Source organism: Alligator mississippiensis, chromosome 4 (genome assembly GCF_030867095.1).
Source record: "Alligator mississippiensis isolate rAllMis1 chromosome 4, rAllMis1, whole genome shotgun sequence".
NCBI lineage: Eukaryota > Metazoa > Chordata > Crocodylia > Alligatoridae > Alligator > Alligator mississippiensis.
In genome coordinates, this window is record NC_081827.1 from 157,446,527 (window position 1) to 157,467,125 (window position 20,599).

General features: G+C 46.1%; 1 protein-coding gene across 9 annotated transcripts in view; it reads left to right on the forward strand.

The window, feature by feature from the left end:
• Positions 1-20,599, forward strand: part of TANC2 (tetratricopeptide repeat, ankyrin repeat and coiled-coil containing 2) — an 806,911-nt gene that overhangs the window by 112,022 nt on the left and 674,290 nt on the right. For 8 of the 9 annotated variants that reach the window (XM_059726841.1, XM_019500742.2, XM_059726842.1 and 5 more), the window contains exon 2: positions 12,555-12,619. The gene's annotated coding sequence lies outside the window, so the exon portion shown is untranslated. Of the gene's footprint in view, positions 1-3,174; positions 3,266-12,554; positions 12,620-20,599 lie in introns of those variants that run through there. The other variant, XM_059726840.1, reaches the window with a different exon arrangement.

Here is a 20,599-nt window from a genome sequence, read left to right on the forward strand (position 1 = left end):
TTTTTATCTTAGTATTAGAGCATCCCATTGATTTCTTCATTCCACCATGTTTCTGAGATTTGTATTATGTCAATATCTTATTTGCTGCTTATCTTTCAGGTTCCCCCACTTTGGATCTTAGCTTTCTAGCATTAGTGTAAAAAGTGTTTATACATCTTATAGTTGCCTGGTTTGTTACTTGTGTGTGACCTTTTAATTGGGAAAAGGATTTGTTTGTGTTGGTCTTCTCTGTGTACACCCTCCCAGTTCTTATCCCTGTTGTTTATAGTTCCACTCCTGTAGGGTGTGTCGGTCTGAACTGTGTGCTGTTCTGCATTTGTCAGCTTTCCCCTAGTTTTAAAAGCTACTCTACCATCTTTTTAATGTTACGTACCAGCAGTTTGGTACCATTTTGGTTTAGGTGGATGCCATCCCTTATAAAGTTCCCCCAGTTGCTAATAAATCTGACCCCGTCTTCCCTACATTATTGTCTCCACCACACATTGAGACTGGAGTTCTGCCTGCCTACTTGGCCCCACATCTAACACTGGAAGAATTTTCTGCTGTAGAGATGCTGGACTTCAGCCTTCTAGCTAGCAGCCTAAATTTAGGATCTCTCTGCTACATTTAACCATGTTGTTGGTACCTACTTGGACCATGACCACCAGTTCCTCCACAGCACTCCCTAGCAGCCTGTTTACCCATTTTGTGAGCTCTGCTACCTCCTAAATAATGTCTGCTACCTCCTAAAAAAGAATGGAAAGAAAGAGAAGATATGAAGTTGATTCAGTTATATTTGTGCATGTAATCTCTTGATAAAATGGTTAAGTAACAATATTTCAGAGTATATACATGTCCTCCAAAAATCCCAGAATTTACAATTACAAGTATAGTTAAAGAAGATTATAGGTATTTAAGGAGTAAAGTGCTAGCAGTATGCAGTTTTTATTGACAGCCCACTAAAATTGGTTTCATTCACATAAAGATTTTTAAGGTAATTATATGAGCAGATGAAAGTTTCATTGTTTAGAGGTTTTCTTCAAAGGACATTTTGTGAAATTATGCTGTCTGAATACAAACACAAAGTTACCAAACAAATTATGAGTACTCAGCATTCTTTTATGTGTGTGTTAAAAACTGTAGGTAAACTTGTACTGTAAAGCACAAAGGAGAAAATGACTTTTACATTATGACAGAAGTTAAGATCATTGGCAGTAAGTGATAAACATTTTAAGAGATGGTCTAAAGTTTCCCTCCAGCTATACAGCTTGTTTAACTTTTCTGTTTAGTTCTTTATTTATGAGCATCTAGCATATTTTTCCTCTCTCTAACTTCAGTTACTTCTGCGATGTCTATTATGACCTTATGATAGAGAACAAATATGAAAAATGCATAGAGTGTCTTTAAGTGTGCTTTTCTCTTTCTTTCCCCTTAATTTTAGGTAGGGTGTAATTTTTCTTCTTTTTTTGTTTTATTGAGGTCACTGATAAGAAAAGTCTTCTTTTTTTAATTCAAACGTGGTTAGATTTGAGCTCATTTTACATGAAAGTAGCAGAGGGCACCTGTACATGTCCATTGAGGCTGCTCCAATGCACTGTAATTAATTGAGTCTGCTGGAGCGTGGTAATTACTGTGTTCCAGCAGACTCTAGCATCACATTTGATGAGCTTTAAAGTGCCCTTGCTGCCATTTTTCAGCACAGGGATACTGATACATGTGATGTTCTGAGTGCTTTAATTAGAGTGGCTCTCAGAGCTGCTCTAATTAAAGCACCCGGCCTCCTGGAGCATGTGTATATATGCCCATTGATCCTGAGACCAACCCCAACCTAAAATAGGTAGTCACTCAGTAATTATGGTGCTCACTCAGGATGTAGGAGACTTGGGTTGAACTTTCTGTGCCTCTTGGATTCAAGGCGAGTATTTTGACCACTGGCCTGGTGACTATTTGGGAGATACCATTCCCATCTCTCTCTTGCTGTTCTTGCTCTCTCACCAGAGCAAGCATACCCAGCCTGGTGCACCCTGTAAAAGCTGCCCGTTGTCAAGAGAATTGGCAGCTGCTCCATGGGGCCCTGACTGCTGCTTTTTGACACTCCCACTTTTTGGTCTTGGTACATGATGTATTTGAATTCGGTCAGTTTGCCCTACAACAAAATATTGACCAATTTATGTCACACTGGGTCATCGAGGGGGCATTTTGCTTGGCGCAAGATGGACAGCTGATCCTAAATGTGTAACCCCATGAAAGGTATTGTGGTGGAGGAAGATTCAATCTCTGATATGGTAGTTTTTTGTTTGACAGATGCTTCATGATCAGTTCCAGTAGGGCTATATATTTTTGCACCTTTACCTTTTGTTTGTAATATTCTTACATTAAAGGTTGAAAAAGTCTATCCTTCCCCCTTCTCCCCCCTCATGAAAATCTATTTTGAGGGCATCTTTTCTAATCTGTTGAGAGAGGAAAGAAAAACTGTCAGATTTGTTCTGAAGTTAATATTTTATTTCAGACTCTCAAAGTAAGCTAAGACAAACCCAAACCCACACATCTCCCTGTTTCCTTTCTCTGTGTTCAGAGAACCAGAAATCTTTGTAATAGAACTTCTAAAGTCAAATTCATTTAAAATATTGATACTTCTTCACAGAACTCAGTTATAAGTAGCAAGTTCTAAGAAGATAGGTTATAAAAAACAAAACCAAACCATGAGCATGTGATGATTTTTTTTTTTAATGTATACACAGAAATCTTTGAAATATTTAGGGTCTTTTTGATGAAAGGTACCAGATTGGATTAGTTTTGACTATGACATCCAATGTGTATATGTAATCATAAAACAGTATAACTTCCTGAATTTAAAAATGACTTCTGCTTTTTTTTTTAACAGTGAGTTAGTTACTACTATGTAGTCTCAACCTTTATTTTCTCTTACCATATATTAAAAGCATTAAAATGTCATATCTCAGTGCTAAAAGTGAAATGTAAAGAGAATCTATATGATATTTCAAATAATTTGAAGATGCAAAGTGTCAACCTTTTAATAATTTTTTTTATAGAACTTCTCATTTATTGTCATGGCTAAGGATCTGGGTTTTCCGTTTGGCACGGAAAAACGTGGATGCTCTTCTTTAAAAGAAAAATCACTGGAAACAGCTGGTTTTCCCCTTGCAGGTTGGCAGAGTTCCAGTGTGAAAGGGGCCGGGGAGAAGTGGGATGCAGGGGGCACCATGTGCATGTACACACATGCACGTGCCAGCCAGGCAGCGTGGTGGACAGCAGCTCCTTCTAGGTAAGTCTATGGGGGTGGGGACCACAGGCAATGCATTAGGGGAGTGTGGGGGGCACAGGTGACGTGCCCCTCCCAGATTTCTATGCCTACTGGGGCACAAGGCTACAGCTGGACCCGACCAGGTCCAGGCAGGAGCCGCCTCTGTGGTCCAGTGGGAGGGACCTGGTGTGGGAGGGAGCACCGTGGTGCCATTGCCGCCAATGTGAGACACCCTCTGCCCGCCTGGCAGCAGTGGGGGCACAACTCCATGCCTTTTGCTGCACCTCACCTTGGCAGCTATGATGGCTCTGTGCTTCTTCCTGTGGAGGCAGCTCCTGCCTGGGGCTGGTCTCGCTCTGTTGAAGCTCTGTGGCCCACTGCGGGTGCAGAAATCTGGGGGGAGGGCACGTGCCCCCTCCACTCCCACAGCATGTTGCCTGTGCCCTCCCACCCCCCATGCATTGCCTGCCAACACACCCGCCCTGTTCCCCACACACTAGCAGGGCAGGGGCCTGTATGTCAGAAGTGAGGGGCATTGGCAAGACCAGGGGGCTGTAGGTTGGGAGTGAGGGGCACTGGCAGGGCCAGGAGAAGGATGTCAGCATATCAGGGCTACTCAGTTTCACAAAGCAGTGGGGTGAACAGCCATAGCTAGATCTGTCTTCTGGTGAATGAAGGGGGCAGGGAGGGGGAGCTCTGATTTTCCATGATAAATAAAAAATCAAAATCAAACACCAAAATTATATAAGTATTTAGAATGTATTTTATTATAATGATTTAGGCACTGGTAGGCTTTCATATTGGTTTAAAATGGTAAATATATCAATAAAACACTTAGATAGGCATTTCATTTTAGTCATGGAAAAACATAGATTTTGGGTTTCTTAATAGGAGAATTTTGGTTTTTGGTTTTTTAAATTAGAGAATTTGGTACTTTTAAACAGAAAACCAGGATCCCTAGACTCACTACTGTGTCAAAGTAGCCAGAGTATACTAGTAAGATTAATTTATTTTAGAGCTGTTTACCTCATCAAAGAAGAGCAAAGAAACTGGAACAGCAGGACTGGTTCTTGATCAGTAAGGTAAAATTGACTTTTCTTTTGCAGTTACATGTGGTAAGAGAAACAACATCTAGCATACTTCTGCTAACAGGCATAAGTTGTATTTAGACATTATCGTTGCTGCCACAAAAGTTTTATTTATTTATCTGTTGTTACCCAGACTGAAAGAACATAAAATTAGTAGGTGACAGGTTTAAATCTAACCAGAAAAAAATCCCTTTTTTTACGCAAAGTGTAGTTAATTTGTAGAATTTATTGCCACAGGAGGTGGTAGAGGCAGAGAGCATAGCCAAGTTCAGAAAGGGACTGGATAAATTCATGGATGATAGATCTGTTAATGGCTATTGAACAGAATGGTTGGAGATATTTCCTCTGGCATCTCTCAACCAATATTAGTGGATGCCAGGGAGTGTATCACAAAGGGACTGGATCATTCTAGAGAGATCCTCCTGTTCAATGTTTTCCCTCTATAGCATCCACTCCTGCGCTGTCAGACATGGAATACTAGGCTAGATGGACCATTTGTGGTCTAACCCATTACAGCACTTCTTATGTTCTTAACATTTATTTCTCTGAAAATTGTATGCGAAGGCAAGTTCTTCTAACAGGTGCTGCAGTATTGCCAAGAAAGATTAGCACTATTTATACCAGGGTGATCAACCCACTGCCCTGTGGGCCAGATCTAGCCCTGGGGCCCTGCACACTAGATTGGGTATGCAATGTGTTACAGGGTCCAATCCTGGCATGCAGGGCTGGGTGGGGGCAGCATAGCATCTTGGGGCCCATTGTGGCCCATGAAAATAAAGATTGAGCAACACTGATTTGTCTAGTCATGATTGATCTCTCCTAGTTTATGTTGTGCTATAACTGAAGTGCCTGGTCTGCATCATGGCTTTTCATTGGGCTAACTAGCACGTTTTCATTATTCTTCACTAAATGCACTTTTATTATCTGAGAAGACATAATGTTACTGGTTTAAAGGATAATGTTAGAAAGGCTGTTTTTTATGAAGGATACCAGCAAGAATTCAATTTCTGGGTTTGTCACTGTGCTTAAAGGGCTCTTCTGGCCCTGGTGCCCTGTGCACAGGGTTGCTGAGGTAGCAGTTAGGGCTGTGTGAAGCTTTGGTTCCAGATTTGATTTGGTGGAGATTCGGCCTGATTCGGTGGCCGAATCCAAATCGAATCAGAGGACCCTTTAATCTCTCCCAATCAAATCGGAACCCTCTGGACATAGACCAGCTTTAACTGTTTTTTCTACGTACCTCTAGGTAGCAGGGGCTCATGAATGCTGCAATGCTGGGGCGCATGGAGTGTCCCACGGAAGCATGGGGGTTCCCCAGCGTGCTTAGCAACAGACCCAGAAATGGACCTGAAGCACTTCCGGTCCACTTCCAGGTCTGGCGGGGGGTGGGCCCCCATGCCCTCCCAGCTCAGTGACTGATGCCTCCTGGGTCTGGGGGGGAGGGCACCCGGGGTTTCCCTGTGGCTGATTGCCGAGCAAGGGAGGGGTGGGGGGCCCCCCGAGCATGCTCCCCAGCAGACTTGGAAGTGGACCAGAAGTACTTCTGGTTCACTTCCAGGTTCGCTGCTGAGCACATGGAGGGTCCCCCTGCACTCTTTGTGGGATGCTCTGTGTGCCCCAGCATCACAGCATTCACAAGCTGGGCCTGCTACCTCAAGGTATGTAGAAAAAACATTTAAAACTGCATCTATGTCCGAATTGCCGATTCTCCAAATCAGCATCGAACCTTAAGATTTGGATTCGGCTGAATTGAATCAGCAACAGTGATCTAAATCAACTAATTGAATCACTGTCTCTGACTTGGGCCGAATCTGAATCAAATAGGGACTGCTTCACACACCCCTAGTAGCAGTTACTCGGGGAACTCTTCTGGTGCTGAGGTCCAGGCTGGTATGTAGCCACAGAGCCTTTGAAAAACAGTGACAACTGATCCACCTGCATTTGTGAGTGAGGATTCTTGATGAGTCTTTGGTCTCTCCCTGAGTCATTAAACCAATGGAATTAATTATGAAACTTAGCTGTAGAAGGATGATACTAATTGGTTGACTTCTAATGTCTCAGTAACCCTCATTAAGGATTACCTGAACAATTGATCTGACCTTGAGACTAACATATTCAATCATAAATTAGATACAGTGGTTTAAAAGTTAGTTTAATTAAAATGTAACTATTTCATATATAGCTCATGCACAGCAATTCAATTAATGTTAACTATCTGGAAAGTGTGAATTACATGCATTATTGTATTGACAAACTACTGCAGAATAAAGAAAATAATAATTCAGGAGGTTTAATTTCTTAAGTGGCACAATTTTTAATTAAAGAATTTATTTGTAGTTCCTCAGGAAATTCATTACATACTAAAGATGTGAAAAATTAATTGGTAAAATGATGATTATACTGCTAATATATTGCAGTTAACAATTTAAACTAGCCTGGCTTTGCACACTACCTGCCCCTTCTACCAGCAGTTTGCACCCCATAAATCAAAGTGCTGTGACGGGTGGAAGGAGGAAGCGGTGGAGCTGAGCTGATCCAGCCTTTTCCCCTGAGGGAGGAGAGACAGGGAAGGGGAGGCAGGGCATGATGGCTGGCAGCAGAAGCACTGCTTGCTACATGTGTGTCCCACCCTGTGGCATATAGCAGGTACTGGCTACAGGGGGTCTCTCTCCCTGCCTCCATTCTTCCCTGGATTACTCACTGCTCTGTCTCCTTTCTCTTTTCCGTGGTGGTGTTCCCCATGGCTGGGTGGGCAGACAGGGGTGCTCCTGCAAGAGGGCTTGTGAGACAGCATGGCCCACAGGTGCTGTAGCTGGCTTGGCAGTGGTGCAGTCCCCCCACCCTGTGCTGGGGCTCTGTGACTCCGCTTGCTGCTGAGGAGAGCTGATGCCCTTCCCTGCTCACATGTGGTGGAAATGATGGCTAGGGAGGTGCCTCCCCTGTGCTGCACTGCCCAGCCGCTGAATGCCTGATTGGGCTGCCTGGGACCACTTTTCTGTGAGACTGGGTCCTGGGCACCAGTGGCACCGGCACCGGGAGCTGCTTTGCAGTGGGGAGCCCCAGACCTCCGCAACACACCCTGCACCCCAGCCCTCCACAGCAGGTATGTTATCAGTTAAAGGTTTAACCAATATAATTAGAAGAGTTTAAACAGACAATTTTTTCAGTGATATTTACATCCCTGTTCTGTACTCAACAAAGTAAGTTGGTCTTAGTTTGGGTAGGGTGTATTGTATCAAAACAGATTGTTTCCATGTTTCACGTGCAAAACTATTTTTAAGCACTGCTTTCTTGGAGGTATGCTGACATCTTAGTAGTAGCAGATGCATCAGGTGAGACTCAGATATTAGTGAGTATCATCATTATATTATTTGCAAGTGAGCCCATAATATCTCAACAGATGTAAGTGTGAAACACTCTAATTTGGAGTGTTTCAGGCCTGTGCAGATATACAAATCTCTCTCAGCTTAAACGCTTCACAGTTTGCAGGAGCTGATGCTGTTATGGCAGAGGCAGGTAAAGTCTGGCCCACAGCAGACTCCATTTCCCAGCAGCCCCTGCCCATGTTGCTGCAGCTGGCTTCCATCAAGACTCCAGGAGTTGCAGGGCTGTGACAATGTGGGGCCAGGGTTTCCATGGAGAGCAGCCCCAGCAGCTCTGGTAGGGCATGCAGTTGGGCAGAGAGCTACTACAGGGTTGGGATCTTGCAGCAGTGAAAGTGTGGTCCAGAGCAGAGCTGCAATTTTCTGCCCCTGCACAACCATTGAGGTATTCTTGTGAGGAAGCCCCTAGCAAACTATTACTTAGGTTGGGCAGATGGGCAGGATAATGGTACTACTGTCTGAAGCCCTAACTGAGGCTTAGGAGAACTTACAAACTTCTTGGTAAACAAAAAGAACTTTTTATTAAACATTTTAACTATTCAAACTCCTTTTCTATACAGCTCCCTCCATTAACGTGTCCATGATCTGCCTCACCATGCCAACAGCCTCCATGCTGGTCATCACGTTCCTCTATCTGGAACACAGCTGAATGCTTCTCTTAGAAAGATCCTCCTTACCAAATCAGTACCCTGGAGTGCTACTCCTTAGCTGTAATAGCTCTTCTTTGAGGAAGCTACTAAATCTATCAGCATTCCTCCTTGCTGCTCTTTCCCCTCCTCCTCCTCTTTCTCCTTTGTTTTTTAAGATGTTTTCTCAGACTGTGTCCTTGGGCACTCAAGAGCAGCTATAGTGAGATCAGCCATGGGTACAGGGAATTATGCTGGAATAACAGTAAATATAGATAAGGAATCATCATTCTTACACTGGTGTGACTTGGTAATAACTGATGAACTCCCAGAATTTTTTGCATTTGATCCCAGGAGCTTCTTCACACTTGCTTTAGGCTCTTCAAGATGCTAAATACCACAATATTTATGCTCCTGCATGGACACTTAATTTTTTTCTAGGCATGAAGAAAGACCTAGGATATGAGGTCTACTTGGGATGGTTCCCTTTTTTCCTTAGTTGTTGTGGAACATTTACCAGGAATTTGTAGGTAGTGGGCTTAAGAGAAGGGTGAATATTATAGTCTGCCTCCAGAGGCTCCTAACAATATGCCTAGTTTTGCAGGCCATGTTTTTGTTTGTTTTTTTTTGGGGGGGGGAGGAAACACAACCCTTGTCTGTGTCCCAAGTGCCAGATGGGATCAGTTATCCATGGTGTCTAATGGACATCTTGCCATCTGTCCTGTCCAGCTCGTGGAGATGGTCATGCCCATGCCTGATGACAGTTCTGCCTGATGGGTTATGGGTAGGGACCTACTGAAATCATGATTTTGTGATTTTTTTGTAAACTGTGATTTTGGGCAGGCTCTGCAAAAAAGCGCAGGCACCCTGAAAAAAAAAAACTTGCCAAAAATAAAATGCTGACTCCCTCCGGGAAGCCAGCAGCCCTTGTGGCGACTGCGGCCCAGTCGTGCAGCCCACCAGGAGGTAGGGTGCTGCTGGCATGCTTAGGTGGCTGCCACTGCCATCCCTTGCAGCTGATTGAATGTGAAGGCTGCCCATCATATGGCCCTGCCCCTCTCCACCAATCAGCTATGAGGGATGGGGCTGTATGATGAACAGCTCACACAGCCAATCAGTAGCAAGGGGCAGGACTACCAGGGTTCCTCGGCCAGTCAGAGACATGGTGGGGGGCGTTGCAATTAGCCAATGAAAATGGCTGCTAGCCGAGCAGTCTGCTGACGAAATCGGGTGGCAGTTGCCTCGAGTTTGCTAGGCCCCTAGTTATGGGGTCTCCTGTAAGAGGCAGGGTTTGGCTCTCAGCATTTGAGAGAGTTTGTATGGTTACTTCCTAACATCCTGTGACTGCCTCTCCCCAGAAAACAGAATCATAATATGGCATGTTATAGACTTTTCCTGCAATAAGGTGACCTTTAGTTCAATTCAAACTCCTCCCACTCACTCTGGACCTCTGTCCTAAGGAACCTTGGCACAGCCACTTCAAAGTCTTTCTTTTCTAAAACTTGCCATTCCTTCTGCTCTAAAAAAATTCCTGAGGTCCTGGCTTAGGGGTGACCATGTAGAGATGTTTGTGTCAGAATATGGGATGCCAATCCCATCTGAGACTATATGCTGTTGCTGCCAGATCTCTTGGAGACTCCCACATCCTGCGTGTAGGCTGCCCAGCATGAGCTCCAGTTGACAAACAGTCCTCAGGACATTTGGTAGTGCACCAGTGAAGAATCAGTTACTGAATGGACTGACCGGTAGTGTCTGTTGTGCATCATGCAACTGTGCCAATCCATTGTCATTTTGCCTTTTTAAAGAGAACTGCGATTAACATGGAGATTGGTCATGGGCTGTGGGGCCAGGGATTCAGGTCCGCAGCCCCCTGCCTCCCAGTAGCAGGGCCTAAGCCCTGGCTGCCACCCACAGGAAGTGGCTGCTGCAGTGGAGCAGACTGCGGAGACTAGCTCCCCCTCCCCCACGGGCAGCACGGCCAGAACAGAGCCTGTTGTGGGGGGAAGGGGAGGCAGATGCAGGCTGCCTTCTGTAGGCTTGGGCTCCCTACCCTGCTGCCCTGCCCCCAGGACAACTGCAGCTCAGTGGGTGGGACTCAGCATTGCAGGGCAGAGTGGGGCCAGGTGGGGAAGTTTGTTGCTGCTGATGGGAGCTGCCGTCTGCCTGCCCCAGAGGAGCGGGGATCATAACTCCACACTGCTGCCCCCTCTGCTGTGGGGCGGACAGGGGGCACCTCGGTATGGCAGTGTGGGGCTCATGGCAGTGGCATTGGACTTCCCTGCCCTGCTGTGCTGGGTCCCGCCCTCTCAGCCCCGGAGGCCCTGGGTGGAGGGCAACAGGGCAGGGAGCCTGAGCACACGGTGGCCAGCCTGCACCTACCCCTGCCCTATGCTCAAATCTGGGGGACACATGCCCCACATGCTCCCCCTGGGAGTGCAGGCAGTAGTAGGGAGCCTGCCTCATTTTCTGCCCCACTCCCTGGATGAGCTTCCTGTGACCCCAACCTGCTCCTTCTCCAGGGCCCTATGGCTGCATATTGCAGCTGCAAGCCCCACGCACTGCCCTGGCTGGGCATCAGCCCTAGTCCTAGTCCTGCCCAACTCCCTCCCTCCCTCACCACGGGGGCCTCAATCCTACCCCCCACCCACCTCAGAGTTACCTCCAGGGAGCTGCTCTCCAGGCTGCCTGGCAGCCACGTGCATGTGTGAGTGTGCACATACACATGGCATCCCCTGTCTGGCCACCCTTAGCCTGCTCCCCTAGCCCCTTGCAGGCTGCATCTCTTCCAGCCTTCAACGGGAAACCCACTGTATCCTGTGTTTTAACTCCTTTTAAGGAGAAAAACTGGGTTTTTCTCCTCAAAATGAAAAAATCTGGGTTTTACCGCATTTTCTGTGGCTAACAGAAAACCTGGATCCCTGCTGATGTGGTTGGGTTATGTATTGTGTTTTAGGGTTATGTATTGTGTTTTTTGGTATCCTGTGGAGGTGGAAGTGAAAACCTTACAGAGTGCTGGGAGGTGCTATTTAATAGTCTTTTAAACATGACAGTGGCAAGTAAGGTAGGAGGCTTGTCCTACAATTATTTATATGCTTTTCAGGTTTTGTCAAGTGCCTGAATTGAACTTGGCCTGCCCTTTTTTTTTTGTCTTCTGATTTATTCTTTTCTAATTCTGCTCCCGTTAGCAAGGTACAGTAGACTCTTACTCTTCTATTGCAGTGATATGATAAGGGCAACAAAATCTTAGCAGCAACCTTTTCCCTGGGAGAAATTTTTATTGGACCAAGAGTTGTTAGACATGCCTCTAGACACAAAATACTTTTGAACCATCTCACTGCAACATAACTACAGCAGTCCTCTATCATCTTTTAGTCGGTTAAGATAAAAAGAGAAGCAGGCAGATCCATGAAGCCTGTAATATACCAGAAGTATTATAGCTGCTTGTAGATGTGGGGAGGGGGGAGGAACTCCCAATGCTTTACTTTAAACTCAGCACACTCCCACACCAAGCCCTGTACATGCCCAGAAGAGGCAGCATGTTAGTTGCACCTGGCTTTCCCAGCGTCTGTAGGGATCAGGAGCTTGCTTTAGTTGGGGCTTTTTTGCCTCTTTTATCTAATAGCCAATTGAATTGGCTTTAGCTAAAAGCACTAAAAAGCCCTGCTGAAGCGTCTGGGTCGAAGTAACACGCTGCTGCTTTCAGTGGAGAACGTGTTTGTTTGTTTGTTTGTTTGTTTGTTTGTTTGTTTGTTTGTTTGTTTGTTTGTTTGTTTGTTTGTTTGTTTTCACATCTTTTAGCGCCTTGTGTCAAAGAACAGGATTCTGTATACATGTAAACGCTGGTATGGCTCAAACAGTGAGTTTCATTAGGTATTAAGCTACAATGACCAATTGATACAAAGGGTCAAATCATTACATTTTGGCTTGGTTTGAAATACCTGCAAATGTGAGTTGTGCTTGATTACGGGTAAATTGAAATAAAGTGAGGGCATCAGATTTAATGCTTTGCAGCTCAACTAATACTTGCAAACAGTTTTTGTAAAGCTTTTCATTTTTTAAAATTATCCTGGGATAATGGGATAAGATTATTGTGGTTATGTACTTCCTGTCTCCAGTGGGAATTGAATATCAGATTTCAACAACATGAGATGTAATTTGTCTGATAATTAAGCAGAAGGCATTCGGTACTAAATTTTGTTGCTTTTGTGGCTTTCAGATTTTTTTGTTTCATGGTGAAGGGCACTTCTGACTCAGAGGTTTAATTCAATTGCAGATTTTAAGGTAAGAGAAACTTTTTTTCCCTTTCTGTATTTCATCTATTATAGAAGAGAAACGATTTCTTTAACCAGAACTGAGGGTGGGGGGAGGGCAGGTATTTTTTTACATGTTAATTTCTATGCTAATTCTTGATAACGAGAAGAGGTAGAATACTGCAGGGGGGGGGCTCTTTTTCTGAATCAGTTTATAGTTCTAACCTAAAAATTTGCAGTTGAAAAACTGCATAATATTTCTTTTCCCCTTATTAATGTAGGAGCCTTACCTGTCTTTTTAGTTTATAGATAAATATAACAAAAGTAAAATAGCATACTATTTACATGCACACTTCTATGTTTATATGTTTTGATAAACCTAAAATCAAACTAAACTATATTCAAGAAGTGGACCTCTCATCCTTTCCAATCATCCAGGACCTCTTTCTTACTGTTTCTGTTATAGGCTGTACCTGAACTACTTGTTTGAATGTTCTCTGAAATCTGGATAGATATATATATATATAAGCTTGAGCTGATAGATGATTATAAAATAGTTTGTTTTATATGTGTGTATGCATGTATACTATGGATATGTCTTAGCAACTTTAGTTACAGTTGTGTTTTAAAAATGGGTTAAATTATGGCATACATTCTTGGGGTTGTTTCCCATACAATAGGCAGTAAACTGATGTGAAATTTTATACAGGTTTACTTTTGTGCTACCAAGGGGCATAATTTTTTTTATGCAATATTTGTTTTACTTTACATGTTATTTATATTTGTTATTTATATTTGTTTTACTTTATGTGTTAACTATAAACTATGAACTTTTTGCATTTGGGCTCTAGCTAAAAATTTATTTTTGTAGGCCTACATGTGCTGACTGACTCTCAAAAAACCCATATCCGTTAACATGGAATTTGCTGGGGGGAATATTTTGAGTACAAGTAATGCAATGTGTAGATATATTTTTTTGGGGGAAAATATATAAAATAGTAGAAAGTCAGATTCATCAACCCCTAACTATTTTTGATGCCTGCCACTGGACTCTCTCCAATTTGTCTACATCCTTTCTGTAGTGGGGGTGCCCAAAACTGGACACAGCACTCCAGATGTGGCCTTACCTGTGCTGATTGGATGGGAAGAATCGCTTCCCTCAATCTGCTGGCAACTATCCTACTAATGCAGCCCAGTATGCCTTTAGCCTTTTTGGCAACAAGGGCACACTGCTGGGTTATATTCAGCTTACTGTCCACTGTAACCCCCAGGTCCTTTTCTGCAGAGCTGTCAGTCCCCAGGTGGTACTGCTGCGTGGGATTGTTCTGTCCTATGTGTAGGACTTGGTGCTTGTCCTTATTAAATCTCATGAGATTTCTTTTGGTCCAGTTCTTCAAGTTGTTGAGGTCTCTCTGATTCCTAGCCCTACTATCCAGTCTATCTTCTAGTCTCCCCAGCTTGATGTCATCTGGAAACTTCCTGAGGATGCAGTCCATCCCATTTTTCAGATAGTTGTTAAAGATAGTGAACAGGACAGGCCCCTGGACTGACCCCTTGGGTACTCCACTGGATAACTGGCTGCTAACTAGACATCAAGACATTAAGCCTGAGGATCCAGCCAGTTTTCTGTCTACCTTACAGACCATTCATCCAACCCATATTTCCTTATTTTGCTTGTGAGAATGTTGTGGGAGACTGTATCCAAAGCTTTGCTAAAACCAAGGTATATCATGTCCACTGCTCTCCCTGCATCCACAGAGCCAGACATGTCATGGAAGCCTGTTGGGTTGGTCAGGCATGACTTGTCATTGATGAATCCATGCTAACTGTTCCTAATCATCACCTTCTTTTCCAAATACTTAGAAATGGATTCCTTGAGAACCTGCTCTATGATTTTTCCAGAGGCTGAGGTGAGACTGACAGGTCTGTAGTTCCCTGGATCCTTCTTCTTCCCTTTCTTAAAGATAGGCAATATATTTGTGCTTTTCCAATCATCCAGGACCTCTCTCAGTTCCTATGAGTTTTCAGAGATAATGGACAGTGCCTCTTCAATCGCATCATTCAACTTCCACAGCCCCCTTGGGTGTGTCATGTCCTGCCCCATGGACTTTTGCATGTCCAGTTTTTCTAAATAGTCCTTAACCTGTTCTTTCACCACTGTCAGCTGCTCACTTCCTCCCCAAACTGTGTTGCCAGGTGCAGTAGTCTGAGAGCTGACCTTGCCTGTGAAGACTGAAGTAAAAAAGGCACTGAGTACTTTTTCCACACCATCTGTCACTAGATTGCCTCTCCCATTCAATAAGGGACCCACGCTTTCCCTGATCTTCCTCTTGTTACTGACATACTTGTAGAAACCCTTCTTGTTACCCTTCACATCCCTTGCTAGCTGTGACTCCAGTTGCACTTTGGCCTTTCTTATTTTATCCCTGCATGCCTAAGCAGTACTCTTATACTCCTCCCTAGTTGTTTGCCCAAGTTTCCACTTGTAAGCTTCCTTTTTGTGTCTTAGCTCACTGAAGAGATCTCTGATAAGCCAAGCTGGTCTTATGCCATACTTGCTAATCTTCCTGTGCGTCAAGATTTCATAGATTTCATAGACATTAGGGGCTGGAAGGGACCTCCAGGAGGTCATCGGGTCCAGCCCTCCTCACATAGGTGGGAAGTCAGCTGGGATCAAGTAACCCCAGCAAGAAATAAATCCAGCTGTTTTTTGAAGGAATCCAGAGTAGGTGCTTGTATCACCTCTGAGGGGAGTTTGTTCCAGACCCTGGACATGCGCACTCTAAAGAACTTTTTTCCAATATCCATTCTAAATTGACCTTCCTAGAGTTTATGGCCATTAGACTTTGTTATCCATGGCCATTAGACTTTGTTATCCCTTGGGGAGCTCTGGTGAACAGATGTTCTCCCAGGTCCTGATGTTCCTGTCTTATGAAGTTGTAGGCTGCCACCAAGTCCCCCCTGAGCCTTCTCTTCTCCAGACTGATCAGTCCCAAGTACCACAGCCTCCCCTCCAGGCCTTGGATCATACGAGTGGCTCTCCTCTGGACTCTCTCAAGCTTCTCCACATTCTTCCTGAAGTGGGGGACCCAATACTGGATGCAGTACTCCAGCTGCGGTTTTACTAGGGCCAAGTGAAGTGGAAGGATGACTTCCCTGGTTTTGCTTGAGATGCATCGGTGAATGCACATCAGAGTTTGGTTAGCTTTACCTGCCACCGCATCACTTTGGTGGCTCATTCATTTTGTGGTCAATCAAGACCCCCAAGTCCCTTTAGGTCATGGTGCTAGCAAGCGTAGTGCTGCCGAGCCTTTAAGTATGCTGAAGGTTCTTCCTACTGAGGTGCAGCACCTTGCACTTCTCTGTATTAAAGGTCATCCAGTTTTGGTCGACCCATCTTGAGAGTGTGTCCATATTGGCCTGTATCCCCAGCCTGTCCTGTGGTGTGACAGCACTCCCCCATAATTTGGTATCATCTGCAAACTTGGCCAGTTCACATCTGACTCCTGAATCTAGATTGTTGATGAAAATGTTAAAGGGTACTGGCCTGAGTACCGAGCCCCGAGGGACTCCACTGGTAACACTGCACCACGTTGATTTGCTCCCTTCAACTAGTACTCTTTGGGCTTGACCCCGTAGCCAGTTGCCTAACCATCGGACCGTATGATGATCTAGGCCACATTTCCCCAGCTTAACCATGAGGACATCATGGGCAACTAGGTCAAAGGCCTTCTTGAAGTCCTGGTAAATGATGTCAACATCATCTCCCTTGTCCAGGACATTATGTTACCTGGTCATAGAAGGAGATGAGGTTGATCAGGCAAGACCTGTCAGTCACAAAGCCACGTTGGCTGGCATTCAGAAGCTTGCCTTCCGTTAGTTTGGCGTTGATGGATCCCTTGACAATTTTCTCCAGGATTTTTCCAGGGACGGACGTCAGACTGATTGGTCTGTCGTTCCCTGGGTCATCACTCCTCCCTTTCTTGTAGATAGAGGTGGTACCGCATTGGCTCTTTTCCAGTCATCCGGGACCTTGCCCAAGTGCCACGATTTTTCAAATATCCCTGCCAGGGGGGATGCAATAATGTCTGGCAGCTCTTTCAAGACCCTTGGGTGCATTCCGTTTGGGCCCACAGACTTGTGAATGTTCAGTTTCTCAAGGTGTTCCCTCACCTGATCCACATTAATTTTGGGCCTGTCACCCACTCCCAGATTGGTTTGTGTCATTCCTGGCTGTGTGATCTTTGTGGGAGAGTGAAAAATGGATGCAAAAAAGTCATTTAGGAGATTGGCCTTCCTTGGGTATCTGATGTCAGTTGCCCAATTGGATCTCTCAGGGGCCCAATACTGTTCTTCTTTTTCCTACTTCCCACATTATCTAAAGAAGGACTTTTTGTTGTCTTTGGTCCCCATTGCAAGCCTAAGTTCGGTTTGTACCTTGGCTTTTCTCAACTGCTCTTTGCAGGTGCGGGCGAGTGCAGAGTAATTTTTTTTGGTAATGCTTTCGGTTTTCCACCTGGTGTAGGGTACTCTTTTGAGCTTAATGAGGTCCAATAATTTCCTATTCAGCCATAGGGGCTTCCTTGCTTGTTGACTGCATTTCTTGCGAGAAGGGATGGCTTTACCTTGTGCTTCAAGGACTATTTTTGAGCAATTACTATTCCTCATGTACTCCCTTTTCTGGAGGGGTGGGGGGGCCTCTGATTGCCTAACTGACCAGTTCTCTCAATTTGCAGAAGTCTGCCTTCCCATAGTTAAGGACTTCTATTTTACTGAGGAGCTTGCCTGCTCTTCAGGGAACTAAGAAGGTGACCAATTCATGGTCACTGTTGATAAGTTTCCCTTTGATCTGCAGATCACTCACCAGGTCCTCTCCTTTGGCCAGGACCAGATCCAGCAATGCCTCTCCCCTAGTTGGCCCATAGACCTCCTGGGTTAGGAAGAGGTCATCGATGCACGTGAGAGAACTACACGACCTGTCAGATTTGGCCGTGTAATCATCCCAAGAGATGTCAGGGAAGTTGAAGTCTCCCATGATGATAAAGCATTGGGAGCATGTGGCTTTGATCAGTTCCCTAATAAATTCCCAATCTAGGTCTTCCTCTTGGTGGTGGTAGGGGTGGTCTATAGTAGACTCCTAGAAGTAAGTCACCCTCCCCATGTTCTCCTTATATCTTGATCCAGGGGGTCTCAAGATGCCCTTCCTGGTTTGGAAACCTAATCTGCAGGGAGGTGAGCTGATCTTTGACATAGAGAGCAACTTCCCCACCCCTGTTCCCCACATGGTCTTCTCCTATACACAGTGTAACCTTCTACTGCCACTGACCAATCATAGGTGGAGTCTCACTAGGTCTCCGTAATTCCTACAAGGTCACAGTCATTATACATAGGAGAAGGGCGAGTTCCTCATGCTTGTTTCCTAAGCTCCTGGCATTTGCATACAGGCAGTTAAGTCTGCCGTGTGAAGCCCAATGCTTCCCTGAGGGGCCTTTCCTCGGGCTGTCACCAGAGTGGGATCCCTTAGGCTGCCCAAGGTATTGGTAGTGCAGCTGACATGACCTGGGCTAAAACTGTTAGTAGACTGCCCGTCCCCCAGTGGTCTCAATTTAAAGCTCTGTCAAGGTCAGTCATTCTGTCCGAGAAGAGCTTCTTTGCTTTCCAGGTGAGGTGGAAGCCATCCCTTCCCAACAGTCCACTCTCTGAAGTGCAGACCGTGGTCGAGGAAGCCAAACCCCTCATGATGGCACCATCGCTGGAGTCTCCTGTTCACCTTGCCGATGCATCTGTCCATCTGGAGCCTATGTCCTGTGACAGGGAGGATTGAAGAGAAAACTACCTGTGCCCCCAGACCTTTGAGTCCAGATCCCAGAGCCCTGTAGTCGCACATGATCCAGCCCAGACTTCTCCGTGGCATGTCATTGGTGCCCACATGGATGAGGAGCATGGGATGGTAGGTGGAGGGCCGGAGGAGTTTGGGATCCTCTCCGTCACATCCCGGACACGAGCTCCAGGCAGGCAGCAGACCTCACGGGCCAAGGGGTCAGGGCGATGCATCGTTCCTTCAGTCCTGCTAAGAAGTGAGTCACCCACCACGATAACTCTGCGCCTTCTAGGCGCAGGCGCTTCTGGTCCTGCATCTTCACACGCTGGAGCCGGCGGAATGGCTGGCTCTGATGCGAAAGGTGCAAAGCATCCAGGGGTAATGCTGGTGTTGCGCCCCTTTGGGCTGGAGACAACCGTCATCCAGGCAACCCCAGGCTAGATGTCGTGGCAGTTCCTAGGTTCCACCACTCTGTCATGAGCCATCGGGTGGAGAGCCTGACAGTAAGAGTCCTGCTCCGCATCCCTAATGGAGCGCAGCTGCTGGACCATTGCCTGGAGTTCCCTAATCTGGCACTCCAGGGCCTCCACCATTGAGCACACCCCACAGGTGGGGGGTATCTGAGTCCCCAAACCCAGCTGTCTGAAGTCTTGCTAGGCAGTCTCCACGAGGAGTCAGGGGCTCTGTCTGAGTGGAGGCTGAGGCTAAGGGTCCTGGTGGGGTGGGCAGGGACTGCAGGCTCCGTCTGGGTACATACCGGAACCATGGGTTTGGGTGGAGACCAGAGCAGTGTCAGAGCAGGGGAGTCCAGGTGCAGGGAGGAGCCTTGGGGTGTGATGTGTCTCACCCAACATGGTCCTTGTAGTAGTTCGGCTATTACTATGCAGATCCTTGGCTATGGCTTAGTGCCAGAAGCCTCAGGCCCACCTGCTCACCCTCCTATGCAAACTCCCATGCTGCGTGCCGGGCAGACAAGCACTCCTGCTTGCATGGCTTTCTGTGGGGCTGGGTGAAGTAGGAGCCGGGGCAGGGCGAGACCCTCCTCGATACCTCTCAGCTCCCTCCTCACGGCTGTGTTAGCCCCGCTCACCTGTGGCTCTGCTGGGGGTCAGTTGGGGGTGCTTCCTGGTTGCTGGGGGGCTTTGGGGCGTGGGAGCGCAACGGGCTTACACCTGTGCATCTCGCACCACTCCCGGAGCCCAAAAGGATGGGTTGTTCCTGCACCCTCAGTAAGCTTTTTCTTTAAAATACAACCAGTTCTCTTGGACTCGTTTCTCCCTCAGACTGGCCTCCCAGGGGATCCTGCCCATCAGTTCCCTGAGTGAGTTGAATTCTGCTTTTCTGAAGTCCAAGATATTTACTCTGCTACTCTCCTTCCTTCCTTTCCTCAGGATCCTGAACTCGATCTTCTCGTCATTGCTGTAGCCCAAGTTGCTGTGCACTACTATGTTCCGCACCAATTATTCTTTGTTTGTGAGCAGCGGGTCAAGAGGAGCATGGCCCCTAGTTGGCCTGCCCAACATTTGCACCAGAAAGTTGTCCTCAACATTCTCTGAAAACTTCCTGTATTGCCTGTGCACTGCTGTGTTGCCCTCCCAGCAGATGTCAGGGTGATTGAAGTCCCCCATGAGAACCAGGGCCTGTGATAGGGAAACTTCTGCTAGCTGTTTGAAGAAAGCCTCATCCTCCTGGTCTGGTGGTCTATAGCAGACACCCACCATGACATCACCCTTGTTGCCCTCTGACCCCAACCCAGAGACTTTCAGCAGACCCATCTTCAGTTTCATCCTGGAGCTCTGAGCAGTCATCCTGGAGCTCCTTTACACACAGTGCAACTCCTCCTCTTCTCCCCTGCCTATTCTTCCTGAGCAGTTTATACTCATCCATGACAGTGCTCCAAGCATGTGAGCTATCCCTCTGTTATTCCAGTCACATGATAGTTCTTTGACTGTGAGGACTTCCAATTCTTCCTGCTTGTTTTCTAGGGTTTGTGCATTTGTGTACAGACACCTGAGGTAACTGGCCAGTTGCCGTACTTAGAATGAGAAGGCCTCTTCTGTTGTCACCTCCTGGTTATGCTTCCTCTAGGTTACCTCCTTCCCACTTCAGGGCTTTGATCTCCTTTCCCCAGCAAACCTAGTTTAAAGCCCTTCTCACTAGATTAGCGAGCCTGTCTGTGAAGATGCTCTT